At 47.2% G+C, this 26,993-nt stretch overlaps 2 protein-coding genes across 2 annotated transcripts in view; both read left to right on the plus strand.

Moving 5' to 3' along the window:
• Positions 1–671: 671 nt before the first annotated feature.
• Positions 672–26,993, plus strand: part of Med20 (mediator complex subunit 20) — a 112,765-nt gene continuing 86,443 nt past the window's right edge. The window contains exon 1 of the mRNA XM_040282648.2: positions 672–803. The gene's annotated coding sequence lies outside the window, so the exon portion shown is untranslated. The remainder of the gene's footprint in view (positions 804–26,993) is intronic.
• Positions 672–26,993, plus strand: part of Ccnd3 (cyclin D3) — an 87,163-nt gene continuing 60,841 nt past the window's right edge. The window contains exon 1 of the mRNA XM_021721917.3: positions 672–803. The gene's annotated coding sequence lies outside the window, so the exon portion shown is untranslated. The remainder of the gene's footprint in view (positions 804–26,993) is intronic.

Below are 26,993 nucleotides of genomic sequence, written 5' to 3' on the forward strand. Positions count from 1 at the left end.
TAAGGGCCACCTAGTCCGGGGTCTTCCACTACATCTCGCTGCGCTCTCGCTCTCTATTCATCCGCTAGTGATTGCGAGGCGAGCAGAGAAGAAACCTTGTCCCTTTCCCGCCTCACTAGGGCGTTGGGTCCACGCGTCTGCAAGTGGTTTTGTCACTCGCCTGTCAGCCCCTGTGCACTGGGGGTTCTTCGAAGGAAGGGACCTCGAAGCACCTTAGTCTCCCCGCAGGGGAAAATAAGATCACAGTGTTGTCACGGTGCTTGGCGTGCAGAAAGAGTTAAGAAATCACGCTTGCTGTTGTTGTTTACTTCCTGGATAGCGCACGCCGGAGTTGCGAACCCCAAGAAGGCAGCTGCCGAACCTGCCTGCGCCCGCCCTGCTGCCCACACCTGAGCTGCGGTCGCCCGTCCCCTAATCCAGGGCACGTGGGGCGGGGTCTGCAGGTCGCGAGTGGCTGGGCTGGGGTGGGGGCGGCGCCGGTTGAGCAGCCCCGCGGCGCCTGGGGGTGTGGGGGACCCAGCCTTGGCGGAGCTGAGCACCCAGCCCCTTTGTCTCCCCCGCCCCCTCTTCCCCACTTCCTGCCCAGCTTTAAACTCAGGATCTGCGGCGCTGCGAGAACTTTGTAAACACGCCGCTCCTGCGGAGGTGGACACTAGCTCTTTTGGGGCGCCCAGGGGAGGGAGTATACCCCTCCCCGCGATTGGGGTTGCGACAGCCCCCGCTCCCCAAAGACAGAAGCCTGGGCGGCGGGAGAGAGTCTGCAGCCAACAGTCGGTGCTCCGGGGGGCTCGCCTGCCAAAGAGGTAGGCTTGGGGGCTGGAGAAGCCAGGATAGATGGACATCTATGCCTTTCTCTGGGGTTTTGCTCAAAGATGAAGCTGGAGACTCCGAGTTAGGGGTCAGTGGGTGGATTAAGGGGGTCGCCTCGCGCTCCTCACCTCCCCGTTGGCCACCAAAGCTCAGCTCACTTTCCCTTTTAATGCATTATTCTTCCGGGAGTTGAAGGGCAGGGAAGCCTCCATGAGCCTTGTAAATGTGTGCACACCTGCATTGCCTCCCTCCTAGTTGACTTGAAAGTCCAGGGGCTTTACTTTGCTCCTCAGTGATAGGGGTGGGGGGCAGACCAGTATGGATAGGGAGTCTGTGAGTGTTGAGACAAACCAGGGTCAAGGAGGGACCCCTCAGCATCCTCCCTTCTGTGGTGTTTAGTGGTTATGCAGGTGATGGTCTTAGCCTCCCGGGTCTCACTTCACATGTGGACAAGAAGAATATGAAGTTTGCTGCTGTGCATGATTCATTTTCCTTGGTTGAGCACCAGCTATGTGCTTGGCATTGCATGGGATGCTGAAGGCAGGAGTGATGTTCATCTATAGGTACTAGTCATCCTCCAGAATCCAACATTTGAGTTGGATTCTGGAGGATGACTAGTTCACCAGACAGAATTTTGTGGAAAGTCTTTGGGGACACTCATTCCTCTGAGCTGGAAGGGCTGAATCCTATCTTGTTAGGCAGTGGGACACACTAGGAGCAATTGCTGCCCTCTTTCACCCACTGTCAGGTTTGAAGAAGAGGTGGGACTGAACAGGATGAATTCAAGGAAAAGCAGGTTTCTGGGCTGGTTCCCAAGATCCCAGGAACTCTCAGTTGGGTGCAACTAGCAAGGTCCACCATCCTTGCACCTGTTCCCCATCCTGAACTCCAGGATGATTTCCTCTAAGGAGCTCTTGCCATTTGCCCACTACCTCAGTTCCCTTTGGGACCAGACATGAGTGGAAAGAAACTCTCCCATTGTGTCCTTGCTGATTCTGCTCTTCCTTTCCTGGATCCTTTGCAATTTGAATAGCACCACAATTTCTGAACTTATTTTTAACACTATTTGCTGTGGCCAGACTCTGCCCAGTCTGGATGTTGGAGACATCATGGTAAACAAGTCAGAACGCTTACCTCCTGGTATTTAAATTTAAAGCATCGCTGATAATCCTAGAAGTGTTGAATGACCAATCACCATGGTCCTAACAGCTTCTCCTTCCTGTTTCCCTTTGCTCAAGGGCTTGGAATGTGAGCTAAGTTATACAGAACTATCAGGTGCTCTTCTAAGTGGTTTAGATGCAGCATCTCATTTAAATCTCCTGTTAGCCCTGAGAAATAGTCATTATGATGGTCTCCATGTTATAGGTGTGGACGCTGTGGCACAGGAGATAAGTAATCTTCCTAAAGAGGGAACAAGAAATAAATAGAACTGGAATCTAAGCCCAATTTATGGCTGGGTACAGTGGAGCACACCTAATGTCCCAATGACTCAGGAGGCTGAGGCAGGAGTATTGCAAGTTCAAAGCCAGCCTGAGCAATTTAGCAAGATCCTATCTCAAAATAAAATAAAAAGGGATGGGGATGAAGCTCAGAGATAGAGCTCTTTACTATCACATGCAAGGTCCTGGGTTCAATCACCAGTGACACAGATACACAAACCAACTGACTTGACCTGGGAGGCCCTGTTCTTAAATACTAGGTCAGTCTACTTCCTTGACTAATCACAAAGAATGTGCTCTTGAGCCAGGAGCTTAGGGACTTCCAAGGGAGTCTGTGGTCCTACCTGGTCTGATGTTTTACATGGTATATAAGTGTGAGCAGCAGTCTGTTAGCTAAGCTTGGGTTCACCTTTCACCTACAGTTTGCAGAGAACCCCAGCAGACTTGGAGTAGGGTTGTGGGGACTGCAGGTTGCTGCTATCCTTTCTCAGTGGCTGTGGGAGGGGAGTGTGAGGTGATGTATTTTCTTTTGTGTAAGACTTACCAAAAGGAAGAGGGCATGCAGTTAACCAAGAGGAACATGAAAGAACTTCTCAACATGTGTTGGAATCTGGGGAATGTGGAAAATCAAGACATTTGTTTTGTTGGGCATCTCTAAGACTAGCAGAGACGGGGCTGGGGATGTGGCTCAAGCGGTAGCTCGCTCGCCTGGCATGCGTGCGGCCCAGGTTTGATCCTCAGCACCACATACCAACAAAGATGTTGTGTCCTCCGAAAACTAACTAACTAACTAAATAAATAAATAAATATTAAAAAAACAACAACAAAAAAAGACTAGCAGAGACATCTGGGCATTGTGGTGCACGCCTACAATCCCAGCCACTCAGGAGGCTAAGGCAGGAGGGATCACAAGTTCCAGGCCAGTCTCAACAATTCAGCAAGGCCCTGTCTCAAAATAAAAAGAACTGGTGATTTAGCTCAGTGGTAAAGTGCCCTTGGGTTCAACCTGAGTATAAAAAAAAAAAAAAAAAGAATAGCAGAAACACTCACATTCTAGACTCTAGAATTCTAGCAAATCTAGCGAGGTAGTGGAGTAATGAGATGGTTTAAGAGTGGAAGCTATCTTCAGGTGCTCATCACCTCTCTTCCCCTTGGCTGCTGTATCCAAACTATGTCTCTGTTCTAGTCCTTCAGAGAGGCTACTCCAGTGTTCATGAGGTGAGCCTGACCACAGAGCAGCGTGTCCATGAATTCCACCATTTCCCTACCTCCTTGCTGAAACTATGCACAGGTCTAGGGAGCTTCCAATGCAGGTCCTTCCTCCTGCAATGTCTTGGAGAAAGGGGTGTGTGTTGAGGGACATGGGGTTGAGCATAGACGGAGGGAACAGGGCACCAGATAACCGGTAAGCAGCATAACAGTTCATAACTCTACAGGCTGCTAGGCTGCTCCTCCTGCCCACCCCCCTCTTCCTCCTGCTTCTGGAGTGGGGTGCCCCAGGCCCCCTGCCCAGGCCCTAGCTTGTCTGTGAAGAACAGGTTGTACTCTTGAGAAACCACAAGAGGAAGTTTAGAGAGGCCTGGGGGTGGGGAAAGTTCTGGGGCTCCTGCCAAGTTTCCCTTTCCTTGCTGAGCAGAAGGTGTGTTTATCTTACCCACAGGATATTTAAATTTTAAATCCTCTGCCTTTTAAAAAGCTGTCAATGCCTGCCCCATTACTGCAGGAGGGCAGGGGGATTGGAAACCCATGTCCCCTGGTCAAGGCTGATTCCATAAAGTCTCCTTTTCTCCTTCTGCCCCTTCACCTTCTTTTCCCCAAAGCACTGTACAACCTTTAAATATAGAAGAATGTGGCTATAATAGCCACTTAGGAGCTGAATGATGTTCCCAGGAGGTGTCCTAAGTATTTACTGCTTTATCTCATTTGGTAGTCATCATAATTCCAGATGATAAGCACCTCTGTCCTCAATTTACATACCGAATTTACTGCAAACTCAGGCTAAGAAACTTGTCCAAGGTCACTCAGCTAAGTGGCAGAATCCAGATTTTGAGCATGGATATATCTGATTTCTGTTGGTGAATTAACTCCCAGGAGGTTGAGATCTAAAGGTGTTTTGTTAGTATGGGAGAGAAAGGATTAGAGTAGGATTGGAAGGGTTTTCTTTTTTCAATATTTATTTATTTATTAGGTGTAGATAGATGGACACAACACAATGCCTCCTTTATTTTTATGTGGTGCTGAGGATCGAACCCAGGTCCTGCCCGTGTGAGTCAAGTGCTTTACTGCCACAATGTACTGAGCCACAATCCCAGGCCCTGGAAGGTTTTTTTTCCAAAGTGAATACACTGAAAAAAAGAGCAAGGTCTGAGGGTACAGTTACAAGCCCTGTAGCCAGAGGGCGCCATGCAGGGCAGGCCCATAGAAAGAGGTTATAACTAGTAGTTCTAAGTGCTTCATAACAGGAGGAATCCCCCAACAGCCTTGTGAGACACAATGCCCATTTTACAGGTGAGCAAACCTAGGCAGGTGAAAAGAAGAGGCAGTGGGTGAAAGGTTGAGGTTAAACTCTGGAATGATGAAGCAAATGGGAAGAAGTTATTTGAAAGGTTGCCCTGGGATCCCTGAGGAAGAGGCGGGGAAGGAACTAATAGAAGCAGATTTCTTAAAAGTGTAAGAACTTTCTTAACACATAATTGCTTAATCTCCATTTGAAGAAGTGAGTCCTGTTTAGGGTAGTCTAGAGCACATGCTCTGAGAGAGGTTTCCTCCTGCAAGAAGACCTCAGAGCCCCTCAACACCTCCATTGTGACCTTCCCACTACTTCAGTCACTCCTTGGCTCCTTCACTTCCTGGCCCATGGTAGGCTGTGTCTGTCCACCAGGTGGAGCTGTTGCCCAGGGTGTTGCTGCAGGGGCTAGGGGCACTGGATTGGGTGAAGAACACCACCTGGTCCTTCAAGCGCCAACTGGTTTCCTGGGACCTCTGACTCCACCCCACCTCCAGCTGCTTACATGTAAACAGGGCCCAGAGAGCCACTTTGACCTACAGGTTTGTCATAAAACGTGCTTTTAGGGTTCAGGCCAGAATGTGTGGCTTCTGCTGTTGGAACAGACTCCCCTCTCCCAGATCAGGGATCCCTCCCACACCTTCTCTTTCCACTTTCTGACCTTCCTTTATCCTTGAGATAGAAGGACCCATGTGTGGGAACCGAGGGCAAGATCAGTAGTTCTTATGGGCACAACAGGATACCTAATGTGGAGTGGCCTTTCATAGTCTTCAGAGGCTGTGACAACTGTGTTATCTCCAGTAGAGGCCTCAGAAGCCCCAGCCCTCTGAAACTATTTGCCTTTTGCAGCCTGACCAGTTCTCCCACCCTGGTCAAAATTCCCCCAGCAGCCACTCTTGAGGTAAGAGAGAAAAGGCTGGGGGGATATGTCTAGAAAGGTGAGGGAGGAGGGAGTTGGGTTCCTCTTTTGTTGACCGAGATCTGATTACTGCCCCTCAGACCCCTAGGAAGGCAGAGTGATTGGGCTGCAGACAGAGCAGACAGAGCCCAGAAAGAGCAAGGTCTGAGAGTACATTACAAGCCCTGTAGCCAGAGGGCGCCATGCAGGGCAGGCCCATAGAAAGAGGTCATAATTAGTAGTTCTAAGTGCTTCATAACAGGAAGAATCCCCCAACAGCCTTGTGAGACACAGTGCCCATTTTACAGGCCAGCAAACATAGACATTGAGAGTTACATCCACTTGGCTATAATGTCTGTGCACATAATCAGTAATTTGTACTCTGATGGAGTGGTAGGGAGACCCTGTGCTCTGTAGACAAATCACTGGTCTGCTTTCTGGCTGTGCAAAGCAATTTCTTCATCTGTAGTTCCTCCCTCACCTGGTCATTGTGAGGATTCATAATAGCTAATTGAATATATGATAAATATCTTCTTGTGTCCTCACAGTAGCCCCAATGAAGAAGGCTTTTTTTCCCTCTGGGGATCAACCCAGAGCCTTGCGCCTGTTAGCATATTAGGTAAGTGCTCTACCACTGAGCTCTGTTCCCGCAAGGCAGGCGTTATTGTTATGCCTTTACATAGGGGAAACTGAAGCTTGGGTGGTGACACAGAGACTAAGGTCCAAGGCTTCAGAGCGTAACCTGCACTAGGCTTAGGAGATAATACAAATCCTGCTGAGTGCCTGGCAGGCCAGAAGTCCTCATGGGTGACAGTGCTGTCATGATTATCATAATCATTTCCCAAATGGTGCTCTTTGGGTGGGCCTGGGGGCCACTCAAAACCAAGGAACCCTGGTTTCTTTCCTTACCATCTCACCTAGGGCTTCGTTTTACCCTCTTTCTCCTAAAATAAAAAAAAATTGGCCGCTAGTTCTGGCCTGTAGTCAGACAGTTGGACAGAATTCTTGAAGTTGGGACAGTCCCAGAAACTCCCAGTCCTGGCCCCAGCGCTTTCTGCTCCAAGGCGCCCTCCCACGTGTTCTTGGTTCTCTTCCCTCCCGGAGGCTCCTCCCTGCCCCCTCCCCTGGGCTCCCTGAGTTCTGGGAAAGGAAGTCAGGGCAGGGGCCTCAGACAGATGCGGACCTTGAGCTCCAACTTGAGCTCCAGCTGGAGGAGAAGAGGACTGGCCAGGAGATGGGAGGATGGGGTACAGGGGCCCCTCTGCCTGTCCCCAGGAAGGCGTCCATCTGTTCTTCATGGAATCTTTCTTTAGCCCTGGTTTGTGACACTCACTGTGTGGGGCATAGCGGAATCCACTGTGAATTACACCCAGAGGAGGGCTTTTTCTCTGGCAAGCGGATAGCTCAAAGCTGTCTTTGGGGGATAAAGGGGGAAGTTGTTTCCTCCCCACAGCAGGCCCCTGAGATTCAAGGCCACTTTGTCCTTTCTCCCAGCTCCATCCCCTCTTTGCTAAGCAGTGTCTACTACAAAACCCACAAACTTGGAGCCTCTTCAAATGTGGAATCCATTTTCATCGTATTGGGAAGAATTTCAGGGTTAGACACTTTGGATGTACAGGGGAAGAGTGTAGGCCAGGGAGTGTACCCCTAGTGGGTGGGTGCACACAGATGCATGCCATGCATACACGTTACCTCAGCAATAGTGAGGCGCTAGAACATTTTTCCAGGGCTTCTCTTTCTTCCTCTCTTCCATTCAGCTGAGTGCTTACTGGTCCCAGGGGCAGCCTCCATCTTTTCTTTGAATGGACTTGACTTTTCCCTCTAAGACTGACTGAAAGGAAGTCAGGGCAGGGACCTCAGACAGATGCCAGACCTTGATCTGGGAAGAGGCAGTCTGTTTTCGCCTGGGCCCAGCATTTTAGGTTCTAATTAAAAATTTTGTATAGTGACTAGACATGAGCTCAGTGTGTCTGGGTGATCCTGAGAAAGTCTTTCTTTCTCCCTGCTTCTTCTTGCCTTTATCCTGATGTGGGTGCTGGGGGTCATATTTTGGTGTTTTTTTTTTTTTTTTTGTGGGAATCTATTCTCACATGTGTTTGGGAAGAAACAGGAGTTTTCTTTGGATCCCCGTTTCTTCCCAAACACATGGCAGCAGAATTGATGACGATAACAGATCTTTGCCCAGGTGTTGTAAATGCGTCTCTGCCATTTTAAATAAATTTATAATACTTATATTTTTTGGCCTTTTTGGGGTGAGGGGGTATCAGGGATTGAAGTCAGAGGCCCTTGACCATTGAGCCACATCCCCATCCCTATTTTGTATTTTATTTAGAGACAGGGAATCACTGAGTTGCTTAGCGCCTCGCTATTGCTGAGGCTGTCTTTGAACTCACAATCCTCCTGCCTCAGCCTCGCAAGCCATTAGGATTACAGGCATGTGCCACCACGCCTGGCAGTCCTTATATTTACTAACTCATTTCTCATTTAACCCCTCATAAGAATCCTATGAGGTTTCCTTATTTTACAAATGAAGAAACTGAGACACAAAGGTTCAGTAAGCCCAAGGTGATACAACTGGTCAGTGTTAAGAGCCTGGTGGCTGGAAGAACTCTGACCTGACACAGACTTTCCGTAGGTAACGTGTATGCCTGGCATGCATCTGTGTGCACCCACCCACTAGGGGGGAGTGTGAGATGACACCAGGTTTCCTGTTGAGATACTATCCTACACACAGTTTGACTAGTGGAGCAGACTGGCAGGCCCCTTGACTTTCCTCCATGAGTGACATGCACATATGACCAGAGGTGTGCTGCCACTGATGTGAGTCCCTCCCCTTCCCCCCTCCCCCCCAGCAATCCCAGAGCATCCTGGATCCTTCAATGTTCCTGGCCAGGGCTTCAGGACTATTTGCTAAGTCAAGCAAGATGGAAGGGAAGGAGCAAGGGGGACCAGCAGGTGGGTCAGGTGTCGCAGGGGACCCAGGAAGCAGGAGTGGGTGGTGGTGAATGTGAGCTTGCTAGGTGGGGCTGGGGCCCTGACCTATCTGGGGAGCCCTGGATGAATCAGCCTGACCACAGCCGCCCAACGGCAGTGAAGGTATAAATAAGATTTTCCTTCCCCTCAGTGCTCATTTTCCTTTCCTTACTCTTCCCTAAAACTTGGCTTTGGCAGGGGTGTGGCACCAGGGTACTAACCAGGGGCACAACTCTGGAACTGATGGTTAATTTGAATCCTGAGGCCTGACAGTTTACCTTGTCCTTTCGGGAAGGACAGAGGTTTCAGCTATACCACCCAGAAATGGGCAGCAGCCCTGCCCAGACTGGATGCCACATATCCTGCCCAAGGAGAGGACTGCATGGGTGTAGGACTCTTGAGCTCTGCCATCTGGTATAGACATCCAACAACATGTATAAGTTCCAGGGGCCCTGGAGCTATTCATTTGTCCGTTCTTCTTGTATAGTGGAATTACATTTTATGCAGTATTGGGTTCAAAGTCAGTATTAAAGTCTCCTCCAACTGCTCACAAAACAGTATATGTGGTTTGGGCTTTCTCTCCCATCTCTAGGAATCTTCAGCATGGCCAGTTTTCATTGGGACAGATGACCAAGTCTTTGGTTGAACATTATGTTGAGTTTAGGATAAGGAAACCCATCATATGAAGAGTGTTTAAGTTTCTGTGATTTTCTGGCATTTCCTACAATTAAATTCATGTCCATTAAGTGTGCAAATTTAGGAATTCAGTACGCATGCTTCCATGGACTGCCTGGGCCACCAGAATGTGCTATGGATATCTCATGAAGGGAGCAGTTACTTTTGGATGGGTTAGCCAGGAATTTCTTCTTAAAGGTACCATTTGAGGAAATAAAAAAGGGAAGGATTTTTTCATTGTCTTTTGTTTTTGCAGTGCTGGGAATTGAATCCAGAACCCAAGGCATGCTATGCAAGCATTCTACCACTGATCTACATCCTCATCCCCCCAAAAGGGAGGATTTGATGAGAAATTGTTCAGGGGCAGTTTTAAGTGGTGGGTAGGAATAAAAAGACACAAATTAAAAGCAGTTTTAATTTGTATCTTTTTACTTTTGTGAATGTTCTTTTTCATTGAAAGCCATATTACAGAAATAATCCTTTTTCTGTTCTTATTTCTTTGACAGTTATTTGGCTTATTTCTTATTCTTTTTCTATGATTTTACTTATTATTTCTAAAATAATTGGTGGCTAGCTCTACAGTCATCATTGTTTGTGTAACAACAATGATTTTTTTTTTCCAGAGATTTAGCCCAGGAACACTTAACCATTGAGCCATATCTCCAGCCATTTAAAAAAATATATTTTTAGTTATAGATGGACATAATACCTTTATTTTATTTGTATGTGGTCCTGAGAATTGAACCCAGTACCTACATGTGCCAGGCAAGCGCTCTTCCACTGAGCTACAACTCTAGCTCTCCAGCCATTTTTATTTATTTTTACTTTTGAGACAGGGTCTCACTAAGTTACTGAGGCTGGCCTTGAACTTGGGATCCCCCTGCCTCAGCTTCCTGAGTCGCTGGGATTATAGGCATGTGCCACCATGCCTGGCTTACAACCTTAATTCTTCATATGACCACTTCTTACTCTTTTTAATAGTTTGAAAAAGTCCAGCAATGCAGTGGGGCAGAAAGGAAGGCAAAGTAATAGAGAGAATTGGGCATTTGAGGACAGAGTGGTGTCTGCTTCAACTGACATGTGAGGTCTAATGCAGCAGTTCTCAAACTTTCTGGTCTCCGGAACACTTAACAGCTTTTAAAAAATTTTTGAGGAAGCTAAGTATGATGGCGCATGCCTGTAATCCCAGCAGCTTGAGAGGCTGAGGCAGGAGGATTGCCAAGTTCAAAGCCAGCCTCAGCAATGGCCAGGCTCTAAGCAACTCAGTGAGACCCTGTCTCTAATAAAATACAAAATAGGGCTCAGTGATCGAGTGCCCCTGAGATCAATCCCTGGTACCCCCCTCAATTTGTCTTTTTTTTTTTTTTTGAGGATTTCAAAGAGTTTTGATTTTGCAGGCTTTCGAGTTTCTAATAAAAAAAATTGAGACATTTAAAAAATATTTCTTAATTCCTTTAAAAATAAGAAATTTGGTGTATGTTAACATAAGCATCATATTTTTAATAAAACGATAACTTTATTTTCCAAAACAAAAAAAATTAATGAGAAGTGTGGCCTTGATTTACATTTTTGCAAATCTCTTTAAATGCCTGATTTAATGGAAGACAGCTGGAGTATCATAGTTGCTTTCACTTCAGTCTCTTGTACTGTATGGTTCTGGTTGATGCATATAAAGAACATCTGGCCTCAGACAGATATGTCATTGGAAAAGAGGGAACCTTGTTGGTCTGGCCTAGTGGGATATGAAAGTGGAATGAACATTTGGGGCAGTGGTAAAGAAGCTTGAGTGGGGGGTTTGAACTTTATTTTGTGGGTAAAAGGAAGGCATTGAAGGTTTTTGAGCACAGAAGTGGCATGATCAGAGCTATTTCAAGACAATTCCCAGGGCAGTAGTAGAATAATAGAACTGGTGAGAGAGACTACACAGAATTATGAAAAGGGTTGAAACTAAGGTGACGCCTGTAGAAATGGAAACAAGGGGGCGATTTGGCAAAATATTTTGAAGGTAGAAGCAGCAGAACTTAGTAATCCTGAGGAAGGTATGAAGAGTCATCAGCCCTTCCCTGGGAGGCACCGTGCATGCTTCTGTGATGAAGTCTGAGGCACGCGTGGTACTCTGCTGTTTGCATTCCTTTGCCCCTGCTAGGCCGAGTGCCCCGAGGTGCTCCTTAAGTGCACAGAGAAGAATCAAGGACCACCAACCACTGAGTCTCTCAGCATGGCAGAATGTTGGTACCATTAGTGGAAATTCTAAAATCAGGAGGAAAAGATGTGTCTTAATCACTGAGTATGATTAACTAAACCACAGGGCAAGGGGAAATCAAGGGTGGACCTTGAAATATACTATTCTCCTGGCAAAAAAAAAAAGTCTATTTTTTGCTGGGCATAGTAGCGCACTCCTGTAATCCAGGAGGCTCAGGGAGCTGAGGCAGGAGGATTGTGAGTTCAAAGCCAGCCTCAGCAATGGCGAGATGCTAAGCAACTCAGTGAGACCCTGACCCTAAAAAAAACACAAAAGAGGGCTGGGAATGTGGCTCAGTGGTTGAGTGCCCCTGACTTCAATCCCTAGTACCAAAAAAAAAAGTTTGGGTGAGAAATTCAAAATATAGTTAGGGGACCTGGCTTTATTCTTTAGCCTCAAGTAACTCAAGTCCACTTAAGGTGATGCTTCTCAAAAAGAAATGTTTTGATTTTAATCCATTTTATCTTCACACCTGCGGACATATGCCTATATGCATATATAAACTGAACAAGGCTCACTAAGCGATATTTAACGTTGCTACAGAGGATGTACTTTTGGTATGTTTTAAAAAAATTCTGTCCTGTTATTTCATTTTTAAAACATGCTGGTCAAGATTAGCTTGGTGATTTCATAAGCCAGGAACCCATCCTGACTTGCAATTTGAAAAACACCAAGTTGGGGAGGAATCTGTATTCTCAGGGTTCTGCTAGCAACAGAAATGGACTGACCAGCATCAAGCAAAGGGAGTTCATTGGGAGAAGATAGGGAACTCAGGGAGCCTTCAGGAAGAAGGCTGGAGAACCAGGCTTGGAAATGGGCAGAAACAGAAAGTGCTCCAGGGCTGGGAAGAGGGAACTAGAGGAAGATGAGAGCAACTGACTAGTCACCTCCGCCCGGCTGGGCCTGGCAGGGATGGATGGGAGTCTGTGGCACTGTTCAGGAACTGACTCCTGGGTTTATAGGAGGGGAGAGGGAACTTGGATGCACTGTTAGGGAGGGGAACAAGCAGTGTGACATAGGTACATAAAAAAATCTAACCATGAGCGGTGTTGAGTTACAAACTGGTAAGTCTGAATGGGCATGTTTGTGTCTTGCCAGTGGCCTTCTTTATTCTCTGGGTAAATTATTTTCTTTTTTTCTTTTTGCTACTAGAAATTGAACTCAGGGGCTCTTAATCACTGAGCCACATCTCCACTCCATTTTATTTTTTATTTAGAGACAGGGTCTTGCTAAGTTGCTTAAGGTCTTGCTAAGTTGCTTAGGGCCTTGCTAAATTGCTGAGGCTGGCTTTGAACTTGCTATCCTCTTGTCTCAGCCTCCTAAACTGCTGGGATTATAAGCGTGCACCACCCCGCACCTGGCTTCTCTAGGTAAATTCTACCTTCCGAAAGCAGAGCAGCCATGGATATTAAAATCCAGTGCCTCCAAAACATTCTGACGCTTGCCTTGGTAATTCCACTAAGGGATTCTACATGCAGAAAACACTGCATCCACTGGAACAATGTAGTGTCTCACAACAGACAAACAGATTGCAGTGTATCTATTGAATGGACTATTTGCCGTTAAAAATGTTGGTTGCAGACCTGGTTTGATGGCATGCACCTTTAGAAGTCCTACTCAGGGGCCAAGGCAGAAGATCATTTGAGCCCAGGCATTTGAGACCAGCCAGGGCAACACAGTGGTACCCTGTCTCAAAAATAAAAGTCTGTTGCACAAATATGTGGGAACATGAAAATTACTCCTGTGGTGATGTTATGGGGAAAATCAGGATACAAAATTGTACATAGAGTATATTTACAACTATATATTTTATATAATACACAAAACTGGAAGGAAATATATCAAAATGTTGACAGTGGTTTTGGGGGAGTGGTAGATCTAAGGCAGATTTTTTTCCCTGCCTTTCTCCCTTTTTATGACATGTTCCAGTTCTGCAGTAACATGAAGAACAGGAAACATATCCCAAGTCGTGTCTCTATGATTCTATAGAAAATGAGTCTCATTACTTTGGTGGCATCTTATTGGAGGCAGCAGATGCCCAGTACCAAGTTGGAAGTGAGAGGTTCATTAAGGCCCAGAACCAGAGCCTGGTGTGGACTGAAAGGTCACAGCTGCCTTAGCTCCAACTGAGTCAGCCCTATCTACAAGCCCTTCAAGTTCTGGAGCATCAATAAAACTGTGACATACTCAGGCAACTCTGGAGTGACCAACTCAGGTTATCATGGCAGTTGGGGTAGGTGGAGTCAGGAGAGGGGCAGAGGACTCCCTTGCAAGCCCCAGTAACCCATGGATGGGCACAGAGTACATGTGAAGTGGGGCCGGCCTTTGTCCTTGATGTCTTTGGTCTCCTTGTCCCTTTTAGCCCTGAGTGGGGGACGAGGGCGGTGCAAGCAGGAAGCAGGGCTGTATCCTACAGTGTCTGCCTGCCTAGCATAGCAACAGAGAAGGAGGTGGAGCCTGGATTGAGCCCCAAGATAAGAAACATGTGGCAGCTGACGGAGGAGATCAAAATAAACAGCTGTGCCCCCAGGAGAATGAGCTCCACATTCCAATGTTCTCTGATCCCACCCCAATTCCCACTTCTCACAAGTCCACCCCACCCCCGGACATGCTCGCTCAGCATCCCCATCAGCCAGAGGGGCCTCCCCTCCGGCCTTGGCGCCGTTCCCTTAGAGCAGCCTTCGCCCCCACCCCCACCCCCCTTAACAGAGACTCTGGGGCCTCTGTTCTCCAGCTGTCTGAGCGTGAGTAGTCAGGACAGGTGGCCGGAGGTGGATGGAGAGGGGCCTCTTCTAGGGCCAGCCTCCACCTACCAGGACAGGCCACCCTCAGACTCTTCCATGAGCCACTTAAGAAGTCCTGGGAACAGAGGACAGCCAGGCTGTCGTGGCGAGTCTGGGGAAGTCAAGGCAGGACCTGGGGCATGGGTAGAGGTTGGGTCTGAAAACAGATGGTCAGTTCACTGTGGGTGGGCCCTGACCTCCAGGAATTCACTCTAGGAGAGGAGACAGCAGGCCCAAGATATGCCGCCTGAGGTGGCTTTCGGGAGCTCATTGCTCAGCATAGTGTCTAAGAGTACCCTAACTCCAGGGACCCCTGCAAAGCTCCCCTCTCCTGAGGACTCATGGCAATGCCCCTGACTACTTTCTACATGTACTAACCTGTGGTTTAAAGTCTTAGAAGGAGTAGAATTCTCCATGTCCTAGGGCTGGGCTGGTCCCTGAAGCTACCACAAGTAGTGATCAAACCCCTTCTTCTGAGCTATCTCCTTCCCAGTTCCCATCTAAGCAGCAAGCCTCAGCTGGACCTGTGCACTGAGGGCTTAGGGTAGTACTGGGTCCACCATAGAGTGACTCCACATCCTGAGGACGTAGGGACTCCAAGGACATGACCTCTCTTTTTCCTGAGCTTGCACATGGCTTGTGGCCTGGTATACAGGAAGTCAAATCCAGGGAGAAAGAGGATGGGTATTTATTTGCTTGAAGTGTATCAGGCACCTTTGCTCTTGGTGGTAGGATTGTTGAAAGAAGGAGGCACCCCCCATTGCCAAGGGTGTGGGTGGTGCCACTAATTCTTGGTGTCTATCTGCTAGCATCCAAGCTTGGTCCCACATCACTGTACTTAAATGAGGCCCCCAAGGCCCTCTAATATCCCACATCTCCAACAGTCTGCAGGACATGCCCTCACTGTGTAGTCACCCCGAGATCAGCACACCTGATCACTATGTTAATGAAGGCCAGGAACAGCAACCTAACTTGCTGAACTTCTTGTTCAAAAATTACTAAGAAGATGGTAATGACAGAGCATTAAACCAAGCGTGGGACCCTTCTGTGCCTGGGACCTTGTGAGATGTCCCAGGTCCGCAGCTGTGAAGACAGCCCTGATGATAACACATTTATTGAACACTTGCTTTAGGCCACACATTGCTAGGTGCTTAGCACGCACCGTCTCATTCCCTCTTCCTGGCAGCCCTATTATTCCTCTTGTGTAGACAAGGAAACGGAAGCTTCAGACAGTCATCTAAGTTGATTAGGTCACCAGCTCTTCCGTGCTAACGCTGGGGACTGAAGCCAGCCTGACTCCAGAGCCTGGGCTCCCACACACCACCCAGGCAGCTCCAGCCTCCAGGAGCAGTGATGTTGCTGGGGAGGGCAGCTGCTCCCCAGCCCCTTCTGCCCTCTCAGGGCCAGGAAGGAAGATGAGGCAAGAGATAGCAGCTGACAGTGTGGCAGCAGTGGTCATGGTGGTGAGGGCGGCTGACACGGGCAGAAGTGCCAGGGTGGTGACAAAAGTGAGATGGGCACAGGGATTGTGTGAGCTGCGGGCAGCTGATAGACACCACAGCTGTGTCCTCCACCCTTGTACTCAGTGTGGGCACTGCTGAGCCCTCCCGTCCCCTCCTTTTCCCTCCCCTGATGTCACCTCAGCTCTGCCTCTCTCTTCCTTTCTGTGGCCACAGTTTCCTCTCCCCAGTTTTCTCCCCTGCCCTCTTCCCAGGCCTCCTGCAAGATGCTCATTCAGGTCTCTTTTCCAGCTGTGTCCTCAACCTTCCCAGACTTATCTCCATAGAATGAACAGCTGGGGTTTAATGACCACCAACTATGTGCCTGGTAGGAGAGTCATCTTGAATTCTCTCCACCAACCTGTAAACAGTTACTAATACCTCTGTTTTATAAAGGAGGGAACTGAGGCTTAGAGAGGCCAAGAGATTTGCCCAAGGTCACATGGCTAGTGAGAGGAATCTTGGGCTCAGAACTGAAACCCACCTGTTCTTTGCCCCCTCACCTCATTCTCTATACGACTGGGTTGGCCTGATAAATGCAGTAGTTTCTTGAGCATGAAGGGAGCCTTTTCTCAAAAAGGACATAAATGGTTTGAGAAATAGTCAATTTGAGGAAAAAATGAATTGCCTATTCTAAGGAAGGGAGAGATTCACCTTTGGCTTTAATTTGATATTAGCTGGAGTGGTGTCTCTCTATCCGGAAGGTACTCTCTGACTCTTGGGAAGCCGACCTGCTGGTGTGGGAAGGTAGGGAACTGAAGGACTGGGGATATGGGTGAAGAGGAAGGCCCCTCTACACACCAGTTTACCGTCAGCAACTTGGCACCAAAGAACAGACAGAGGGCTGTGGGTGCTGCTCAGTAGTAGAGGCGGCCCTGGGTCTAACCCCCGTACTGCGGAAATGAAGGAAGAAAACATTTTTAAAAAGGACTGGGGTAGGCATTAGGGGAGATTGAGCAGCTATAACACAGACCCCGAGGTTAGCAGCTTAACAAAATGGAAATTTCCTACATACAAGTCTGGGCAGATGATCTGACCCCTCGGCAGTGCCAGGAGCCAGGCTTCCCCTGTGATATTGCTCTCCACGCCCTGGGGCATGGAAAATGGCCTGCTGCTGTGTCTCCTGGGGCCATTGTCCTGCCTGTGGGAAGAGAGAAGGGAGGAGGAAGAGGCGGTGTGCCTTCCTCTTCAGGATATGACCTAAAAGTTAACAGATCATGTATTCTTTGGCCAGAAGTTGAGTACCTGCCAGCCTCAGCAACCGGGGAGTTGAAGGACCCTACATTCTGAGGCTTCTAGTAAAACAGGTATAAGATGGTAGTGGATTGTGGGTGGGAGGCCAGTTGGTAGTCTTGCCATGGAATCTCGATGTGGAGGAGCAAGGAGCCCATGTCATGTGGATGAGGACACTTTCTATGGGAAACCTCTGCTGAGAGAATATCCTCAGGTGGACTTCTTTCTAGGAAAAGCCCAGGGCAGAGAGGCCAGAGCCCTCTTAGATAATACCGTCCCCCATCTCATTCCTTTCTTGTCACAGATGGTGGGTTTGACTCTCCATTGCCCTCAGGAGAGATCCCTAATAGGTCATCATGCAGCTCTTGTCCCTGCAAGAGCAGGGCGAGGACCACTGAGGAGTACCATATTTGCCGCTTTGGGGAGGCCCTGCTGTTCTCTGATGGTAGAGGAGGGTTAGATCTCCACGCCTCTCTGGAGCACCAGGAAGGTCAAATGTAAGCACCCAGGGCATCAGGAGAATGAGGCCCTGAAAGATTGAGACAGAGATGAAGACTTCCAAGCCTCAGAGGGTCTGCTTTGAGGAAGGAAGGGTGAGTGGATCAAAAAGAAGAAAAAACGCCTCTCTTCTTTGCACGGGAATCTCTGTGTGGCAAGATGACGACAGGCCGTCTTCTGGGTCCAGCACCAAGTCATTCATTCGCTTATTTATTCATCCGCAGGGTGTCTGTTTACTGAAGACCTTGCCTGGGGTTGGGGGAGAGCAGGGCAGGCTTGGTCCCTTATCGAATAGAGCTTGAAGCCCTCAATTTTCCCTGGTCACCTTCTGCCCCCCCCCCTGGAGAGGGCACAGCAGGCCGCATCAGCTCTGAGAGAGCCACCCTTGTGGATCTGAGCTGGAAAGGACTGTGGGGGTCCTAGGAAAATACATAGCAGGCCCTTGGCTTGGAGCAGGATGCCTGCCATCTTGGGGACAAGGGGGCACAGTAATCAGGGTGTGAAAGGGCACTGGAGCTGTGGTCTCACATCTCTTAGAGCAGGTTTTTCTCATGGCAAGGTTTGCGACCTCCTATGCCCTCTCCTACCTCCTCACCCAGCCCCAGCTGTCCCTCTGATGTCCCAGGTTGGGTGTGGTCCCTCATTCCCATGACCCATGACCCCAGTTAACCAACTGCATTTCTGTGTACCAGGAAAGAGATGGTATAGGAGGTGGAAATCCGCGTGGGGATTCTGCGAGGCCTTCACCTCTACGGCTGCTCTCTGCTCTTTCTGGGCCTCTCTTGGCTTTGATGGAGGACAGGCCCTATGTCCTTGCCTCTCAGAGCTGCCCAGCTCCCTATTTAAACCTCTCACAGCATATTCCAGACCTGTGGTTACCCGCATGCCTCGGCCCCTCTCACACAATCCTCCCTGGCTTCCCTGAGGGGTGGCCTCCTTCAGGCCCTACCTGCCTCCTGCCTGGGATCCTAAATGGCTTCCGGTGTACTTTATGCTCTTTTTTTTGGGGGGGGGGTTTGGGGGTTACCAGGGATTGAACTCAGGGGCATTCAACCATTGAGCCACATCCCCGGCTCTATTTTGTATTTTATTTAGAAACAAGGTCTCACTGAGTTGCTTAGCACCTCACCAATGCTGAGGCTGGCTTTGAACTTGCGATCCTCCCGTCTCAGCCTCTCTAGCTGCTGGGATTACAGGTATGCACCACTGCGCCTGGCTTACTTTATGCTCTTTGATGCTGAATTCCCTTGACATGGCTTAGGAGAAGGGCCCCCTCAACCCCTGTCTCTGCTATGGACTCATTGTATGATCCAGTGAGTTCTTAACCTCTCTGCTTCCCTATGCTTCGGTGCCTTGATCTGTAAAGTAGGGATAATAACAGTGTCTCCCTTAGAGCGCTGTTAGGAGAAGTCCATGAGTGGTTAGGAAGTTTCAGGCACATATAGCCCTCAGGAAAGGGTACGTGTGTTATGTAAGTCTTCAGCTGTTAATCATGCTACAGGGCTATGCCATTATAAGGAAAACATTAACAAAAGTTTCATGCCCCAACGCTGGTATATAAACCCAGGGATTCAGACTAAATAAATAAGTAAAAGCCTTCAGAGTCACCTACCCCATTTCTGCAATAAGATGGTGAGGAGGAGGACCTGGGACCTGTCTGCATCTCAAATTTGATTTTCAGTGTTGGACTTTATATCCAGCAGGTGTTCAGTAGATGGTGGGCATCTTTATATCCAGCAGGTATTCAGTAGATGGTGGGCATCGGCTGGATGAATATGTGCAGATGTGCAGTCACAGGTACCCAAAGATGTGGGTCCCCAAGCTATTATAATATTCAAATACAGTCCGTTGCCATTATTGGCAGTAGTTAAGTTCTATGTAGTCAGCGTGATCACCGAGGTAGTGGAGCCTGAACCATTCATTGCTCCTGGGGAAGAACAGGTATAGGGTCCTGTGAGCCATTTGTCACTGTGTTGTCATCACGCGATCAAAACATAACCTTGCTTTTTGTATGTTTTTCTTTAGGCACATTATTTAAAACATATTGTTGACTTGTTCTGGGCGTGGTGGTGCATACCTGTAATCCCTAGGCAGGAGGATCGCAAGTTTGAGGCCAGCTTCCGCAACTGAGCAAGGCCCTAAGCAACTTAGTGAGACCCTATCTCAAAATTTTAAAAAAGGGCTGAGAAGGACTGGGGTTGTGGCTCAGGGATAGAGCGCTTGCTTATTATGGGTGAGGCCCTGGGTTCAATCCTCAGCACCACATAAAAATAAAGACATAAAATAAAGGTATTGTGTCCAACTACAAGTAAAAAAATATTTTAAAAATGGGGGGCTGGGGATGTAAAATGTTCCTGGTTCAATACCCAGTACCAATCAATCAATCAAGAAATAAAAGGTATATTGTTGAGTCACCGATAGTGAACCCATGTTCAACTATACTGTAATTCATGCCTGAACAAAGCTTTCCTAATATATTTTCTGTGTAAGTCATCCTGTGTGTAGAAATATGAGACAGCCCACTGATCCTACACTCGGGGGCCATTTTAAGGAAGGAAATCAACAAAAAAGGCCCAAAATGCAGAAGGGGCAGCACTAACTAGACTGTGACAAGGGTACTATTTTACAGTTTAGGAGAGCCGCAACCAGCAAGCACAGTGGTGTGTTGTTTGACCTCAGCTGAGAAAATACATGTTAGTGACTAAAATTTTTCACAGCTCTGCACATGTCTGCAGATGCCTGCAAAGCACCTCAAGTATTGATTTGGGGGTTATAAGTAAATTTTAACAAGAATTTGCATATATGGAATCAATGAATAATGAGGATCCACTGTATGTCCACATGGGTTTGCTATATACCTGCTGCCCAGTGGTGCCCCGTGCCCTCCTCCTGCCCTCACCCAAATTCAGAAATCTAAGGACTGATGGCCCAGCCCAGCAAGGAGTTCCAGCACCCCATAGTGTCCATGTCATGCCACTTTTAGATTCTGCATGTCTCCACAGGGAGTGGGGGTGGGGGTGGATGTTGCTCACCCCACTGGAGGAGGGGTGAGGAAGCCTTGCCCTGCTTCTCTGCTGCACATGGGGCCTCCTTGGTGAGCCAGACCCACACATGCATAAATGGAGCTGGGGATGACAGGAGGAGAGAGCCACCTGTGACTTCTCTAGGCCAAGTGCTGCATCAACACCTGGGGGAGACCCCCCTGGCGGTTTGGGGGAGCCTGTTTTGGTCTGATCTTTATTTACCCCTCACAGAGGAAGTAAATAAATAGCTCTTTGTGCGTCTGTGTGGATGTGCGTGTGCCAGACTGTACGCGCCTGCTGCACACAGTTAACAACCGTGACCCAGCCCCAGAGGAAGTGGTAACAAAACGATTGTTTATTTTATTTTCCATTTACTCTTACATCTCCTTCCCGCCCCCCAACCCTTTTCATGTGTGCTGAGAGGTTTTCTTTTTCCAGTCTGGGATCCAATCATTCGTTCATGCCTTTCTTGGTTTCCTCATTGCAAATGTGTACTGAGCCATTGTCGTGATGCATGCTGGCAGGTACAGAAGGGATCATAGAAGACAGAGCTGGGGAACGGCATCTTAGCATTTGGGTTCAGGTCGACTGGAGTTGGAATTGCTAACAGGATGACCACAGGCAAATTACTGTAGCCTTATGGGACTCAGCAATATCAGCTGCAAATTGGAATCGTGCCATCTCATCTCACAGGACCGTTTCAAGGGTTAAAGATGGTAGAAGAGTGATTTGCTCATGTTCTGCATTCAATACCTGTTAATTCTTCCTTTAAGATAGTAATGGGTGGGCTGGGGATGTGGCTCAAGCGGTAGCTTGCTCGCCTAGCATGCGTGCGGCCTGAGTTTGACGTTCGATCCTCAGCACTTGCCTCACACGCATGAGGCATTGGGTTTGATCCTCAGCACCATATAAAAATAAATAAAGACATTATGTCCATCTACAACAAAAAATATATATATTTTTAAAAAGATAGTAATGGGTGGCAGGGGTGTAGCTTAGTGGTAAAGTGTGTGCTTAGCATGCACAAGGCCCTTGGTTCAATTTTCAGTATCTCCCCCAATAAAGATAGTAATGGAGTAACAGGTTGGAAACTTCTTCTCTGCCTTGCTCCAGTGGCTGGCTACCTGAGCCCTTTGTGAGCGTTCTGCCTGGGTTACTCCCCATTTCCAAAGCTCAGACATCATCATTGGCCTCTTGGAGCATGTGCAATAAATTCACCCTCCCCTTATGTTCTGGTTCTGCTAGGATCTGGGTTCCCCACGCCTTTCCAGGCTTCTGACACACAAACAGCCTTTATAACTTTCTCCCTGCCAACAAAGTGCCTGGTAGATCCTAGGGTGTTCCTGCTTCCATGGCTCTGTGCACTGTCCCCCCTTGCAGGGCTGTCCTTTGCCCTTCCCCATCCGCCCCTATCTGTCCAAATTGACCATTCTTCTTGAAATCTTCTCTGCTGTTCCTCTCACATGTCCTGTCTCCTTGGTGGCATTTCCTAGCATGTGCTATGTGTAAACACAGCCTATTGTTCTCAACTAGATTGAGCCCCTTGAGACTAGGCTCTGGGTCTCACTCAGCCTCTCCCACCCTCTTTCATTGAGTCCCTGTGAAGGATGTTTGCTGAGTGCCTGACGTCTTTGGCCCAGTCCCTGTTCCTCCAGAAGAGCTCAGCACGGCATATGATACTCTCGATAAATGTTGATCCAACAAATGAGTAAGGGGACATGGTGCGGAGAGAAGTTGGCAAATGTGAGGTTGTGGGTGCACACTTCCTATGTTTAGGCAAGGGAGAGCAGGGAAGGCTGGGGCTAGGGAAGATGTCCAGGAGACCTGAGTCATCTTTGGGGGTCAGCAAGTGGAGTTTGGAGAGTTGGGAGGCAGAGACAAGGACAGGCCAGGAGCCGTGACCATTCTGACAAGAGCCAGAGGCAGGGATTTTTCTTTTTCTTTTTCTTTTTCTTTTCTTTTCTTTCTTTCTTTCTTTCTTTCTTTCTTTCTTTCTTTCTTTCTTTCTTTCTTTCTTTCTTTCTTTCTTTCTTTCTTTCTTTCTTAATTTCTCTTTCTTTCTTAATTTTTCTTTCTTTCTTAATTTCTCTCTCTTTCTTTCTTTCTTTTTAATTTTTTTGGTAGTATGGATTGAAACCAGGGGTGCTTTACCACTGAGCTACACCCCCAGAACATTTTGTTCTTTATTTTGAGTCAGGGTCTAACTAGGTTGATGGGGCTGGCCTTGAACTCGTGATCCTCTTACCTCAGCCTCCTGAGTTGCTGAGATTACAGGCGTGCACCACTGTGCCTGGCTTTCCACATTTCTTTAATGGTGCATCATAGTTGTACATAATGGGGGGATTGTTGTTACATAGTCACACATGTGCACAATAAAATAATATAATTTGGCCAATATACCTCCCCTAGCAAGAGCCAGATTCTTGCTCCAGTCCTTTCCCACCATGCAGGTGTCTTGCTCTGGGGATGGCACCATGGATGGAGGTTTGAACAGGGCACAACTGTGGACAAAGTCCCTCTGGGTACTTGGTCAATGGAGTGGAGCAAAGGAACACAAGAATTTCCCGTAGGTTGGGTCTGATGTGGGCACAGAGTAGAGCTGGGGAAACTCGTGGATCATTCATTAAGCCTCTTATAAATGTTTTTAAAAATCATAAAACCAGGAGCTGGAGCTATAGATCAGTGGTAGAGCATGCACTTGCCTAGCATGCTCAAGACCTTGGGTGTGATCCCCAGGACTGCACAATAAATAAATAAATAAATAAATAAATAAATAAATAAATATGAAATCCACTCTTATAGAAAGTTGGACCATATAAAAAAGTTAGAAAAAAACATTTGTAAAAAATCACTCATAGTTCTTGTCACCCAAAGACAGCCCTGATTTACCTTTTGTGATTTCCTTCTAGTCTATATTTTTACTATTTAAATAATTATTTTTAAGTTAGTTAAATTGACTTACAAAAATTACAATTTTAAAAGTAACACAAACTTTCTAATTGTAAAAAACTCATTTAAAAGGCTGGGGTTGTGGCTCAGCGGTAGAGCGCTCACCTAGCACATGCAAGGCCCTGGGTTCGATTCTCAGTACCACATAAAAATAAATAAATAAAATAAAAGTATTGTGTCCAAGTACAACTAAAAAATGAACATTTGAGAAAAAGAAAAAAACAAACCAAAACATTAAAAATGAAAACTCTGCCCTAACCACTAAGTCTCATCCCCTTGGGAAAACTACCATTGAGAACTGGTATTTTATCTGGGTGTGGGGGTGCTCATAATCCTAGCAGCTCAGGAGGATGAGGCAGGAGGATCCTGAGTTCAAAACCAGTTTAAGCAATTTAGCAAGGTCCTAAGCAACTCATTGAGACCCTGTCTCAAAATAAAACATAAACAAAAATGGGCTGGGGATATGCTTAGTACCAAAAAAAATTTTAAAAGGAAAGAAAAATAGCTGTGCCCAATGGCACATGCCTATAATGCCAGCATTTTAAGAGGCTAAGGCAGAAGGATAGCAAATTCAAGGCCAGCCTGAGCAACTTAATGAGGTCCTAAGCAACTTAGCAAGACCCTGTCTCAAACATAGAAAGGTCTGGGGAAATGGCTCAGTAGCAAAGCACTCCTAGGTTCAATCCCCAGTACCAGAAGAAAGGAGAAAGAAAAGTAGTGAGAGACCTTTTCACATTTTGCTTTGGGTATATAAAATGAAAGGAAAAAAATGCATTGCTTATAGAGCTCTCAAGTGAAATGAGAATGTCCTCTCCAGTGAGAATTTATTGCTAAAATATGAAATTCTAATTATTATTTTGAAAAAAAATTTAATTACCAGCTTTTGCATAGTATATACTTTAATAAGCTGTTTTCTTGTATGTCAATATCCATATATAGTTTAGTGCTTGTGTAACATTCCACCCATTCAGTCCCGGCATGAATTCCACAGATAGTGCCTAAGTTTTGTGCTAGACCCTAGAGATGAAATGCTTGCCTTCTGGCTGGCTGGCACCCCAACACCCAGCAGAGTCCATTCGTGCAGCGGGTGGTCGTGGTGGACCCTGTCTGTGCTGGGTGCAGTGTGAAGCTTCAGGGCCTGGGGCCATGAGAGGATGCAATCCATGAAGACTTTGTGGCAACTGGGCACGTTTGTGCTTGGGTCTTGAAGGAGGAGCAGGAGCTCCAAGAGGCAGAGGCTGCAGGTCGGTGTGGAGGGCGCCAGCAACAATGTGACTCATTATCAGTCTCCCCAGCCCCCCAACACCCCTTCTGGTGGTTTGTTTCTGCTTTTCCTTTGGAGATGACAGATTCTGCGAATAAGACCTCCAGCTGTTTATCAGGGGCCCTCCTAGGCCCCAAGTGCCAGGGGCTCCACTCCCTGCTGTGGGGCCCTGATTAGGTTGACAGCTGAGGCAGGGGACCCTGGGTGGGGTGGCACAGGGACTGAAAGGCACAGTAAAGGACAGAAATGGAGAGCTGCAGGGGAGGAGCAGGTGCCAGGGGAGGGGGGGAGCCAGAGTGAGGACCGGAAACAGACCTCACCCCTTGGTGCTGCCAGGGTGTGGCCCGCCTTCCTCTGCTTCATGAGGTGCCACTCCCTAGAGGCCCCTTCTGCTGGCACCTCCTCTGCAACACCATTCATTCCTCTGACATTTCAGTGGCATTGCTTGGGATTAATTCTCCTTTGCTTACTCGGCAAGTCAACAGGTTGTAGTTGAAGAACTTGAACTTTGATATCAAAAGATAGTAGCAGTAGCTAATGTATATCAGGCATTTGACACAGGCTAGGTAGGCACTAGGAGGAGTGTTTTGAATTAATTTTCTCAGTTAATAATTCCCAACTGTCAGTCATCTGAGCACCCTGGTACACACTTATGGTCCCAACTACTCAGGAGGCTGAGGCAGGAAGATTGCAAATTTGAGGCCATACCAGGCAACTTAGCAAGACCCCCATCTCAAAATTTAAAAATGAACTCAAAGGGCTGGAGAGGTAAGTAGCTCCATGGTAAAGTGCCCCTGATTTCAAATGTCAACAGTACAAATAAAAATAATTCCCAACTTTCAGCCAGCAGGAACGATTTTTTTTTTTTTTTTTTTTTTTGGTACTGGGGATTGAATTCAGGGGTACTCGACCACTGAGCCACATCCCCAGCCCTATTTTGTAATTATTTAGAGACAGGGTCTCACTGAGTTGCTTAGTGCCTCACCATTGTTGAGGCTGTCTTTGAACTCGTGATTCTCCCATCTCTGCCTCCCTAGCCTTGGCATTACAGGGGCACCATGGCCCCCGGCTTTGCCAGCAGGAATTATTATTAGAGCCATGTTATGGAGTAGGAAACTGAAGGGAAGAAGGATTAGTAAACTTTAAGTATCACAGCAGAGATATGAACCCCTGTCTTTCAGATTCTTTACTCATATCACATAACTGAAAAATTTCTTTTTAAGTTGGTCAAATGATACAAATTTTCACTTAGACAAGAGGAATAAGTTCAAGAGATCTTCTGTCCAACATGGCGACTATTGTTAATAGCAGTGTACGGTATACTTGAAAATTGCTAAGAGTGGATTTGAAATAGTCTCACCCCCCAAAAAATAATTATGTGAGGTAAAACTTTGTTAATAATTAGATTGATTTAGCCATTCCACACTGTATACATATTTCAAAACATCAAGTTGTATACCATTAACCTATATGACTTTTGTCAGTATAAACATACACAATAATAATTTTATTTCATTTCATTTTATTTACAGTGCTGGGGATTAAACCCAGAGCTGCTGTACCACTGACATTCCCAGTCCATTTTGTTTTGAGACAGGGTCACATTAAGTCACTGAGGCTGGCCTCCAACTTGTGATCCTCTTGCCTCAGCTTCCCGAGTTGCTGCGATTACAGTTGTGCACCATGGCATCCGGCAACATTAATCATTTTATAAGAATAGAAGATATTATCTTTTCCCCATGGTAGTGGTAAGATCTAAATGAGCTAATATAGTTCAAGCACCTGGAACATAGTACCCAATAAATGTCGACTCAGTCTGTTATTCCTTAATATTAGTTGGGGTTTATGCAGAGTGGCAGAGTGGTTAAAGGCATCCATTCTGGAGCTAAAAGGCCTGGGTTCAAAATCTTGGCTCATATCCATGCTAAGTATGTGACGTTGAGCAAGTACCGTTACCTCTTTGAGCCTCAGTTTCATCTCTAATATGGAGATCACAATAGGACCTTGTACATAGAATTGTTGTAGGATTAAAATGAAGAGTGAGAGTGTGTGAGTGTGAGTGTGTTTATTTGCTACTGATACCAACTGGACTGAAGACTTTCAGTGCAGGATCAATTTCAGGAAGGTGTCACCTGGGTTCTCACTGCCCTTGTGAGGACATGTGTGGCTGGGTGGCCGAGATAATGATACAGCAAGGATAG

The sequence above is a fragment of the Ictidomys tridecemlineatus genome, chromosome 8 (genome assembly GCF_052094955.1).
Source record: "Ictidomys tridecemlineatus isolate mIctTri1 chromosome 8, mIctTri1.hap1, whole genome shotgun sequence".
NCBI classification, from domain to species: domain Eukaryota; kingdom Metazoa; phylum Chordata; class Mammalia; order Rodentia; family Sciuridae; genus Ictidomys; species Ictidomys tridecemlineatus.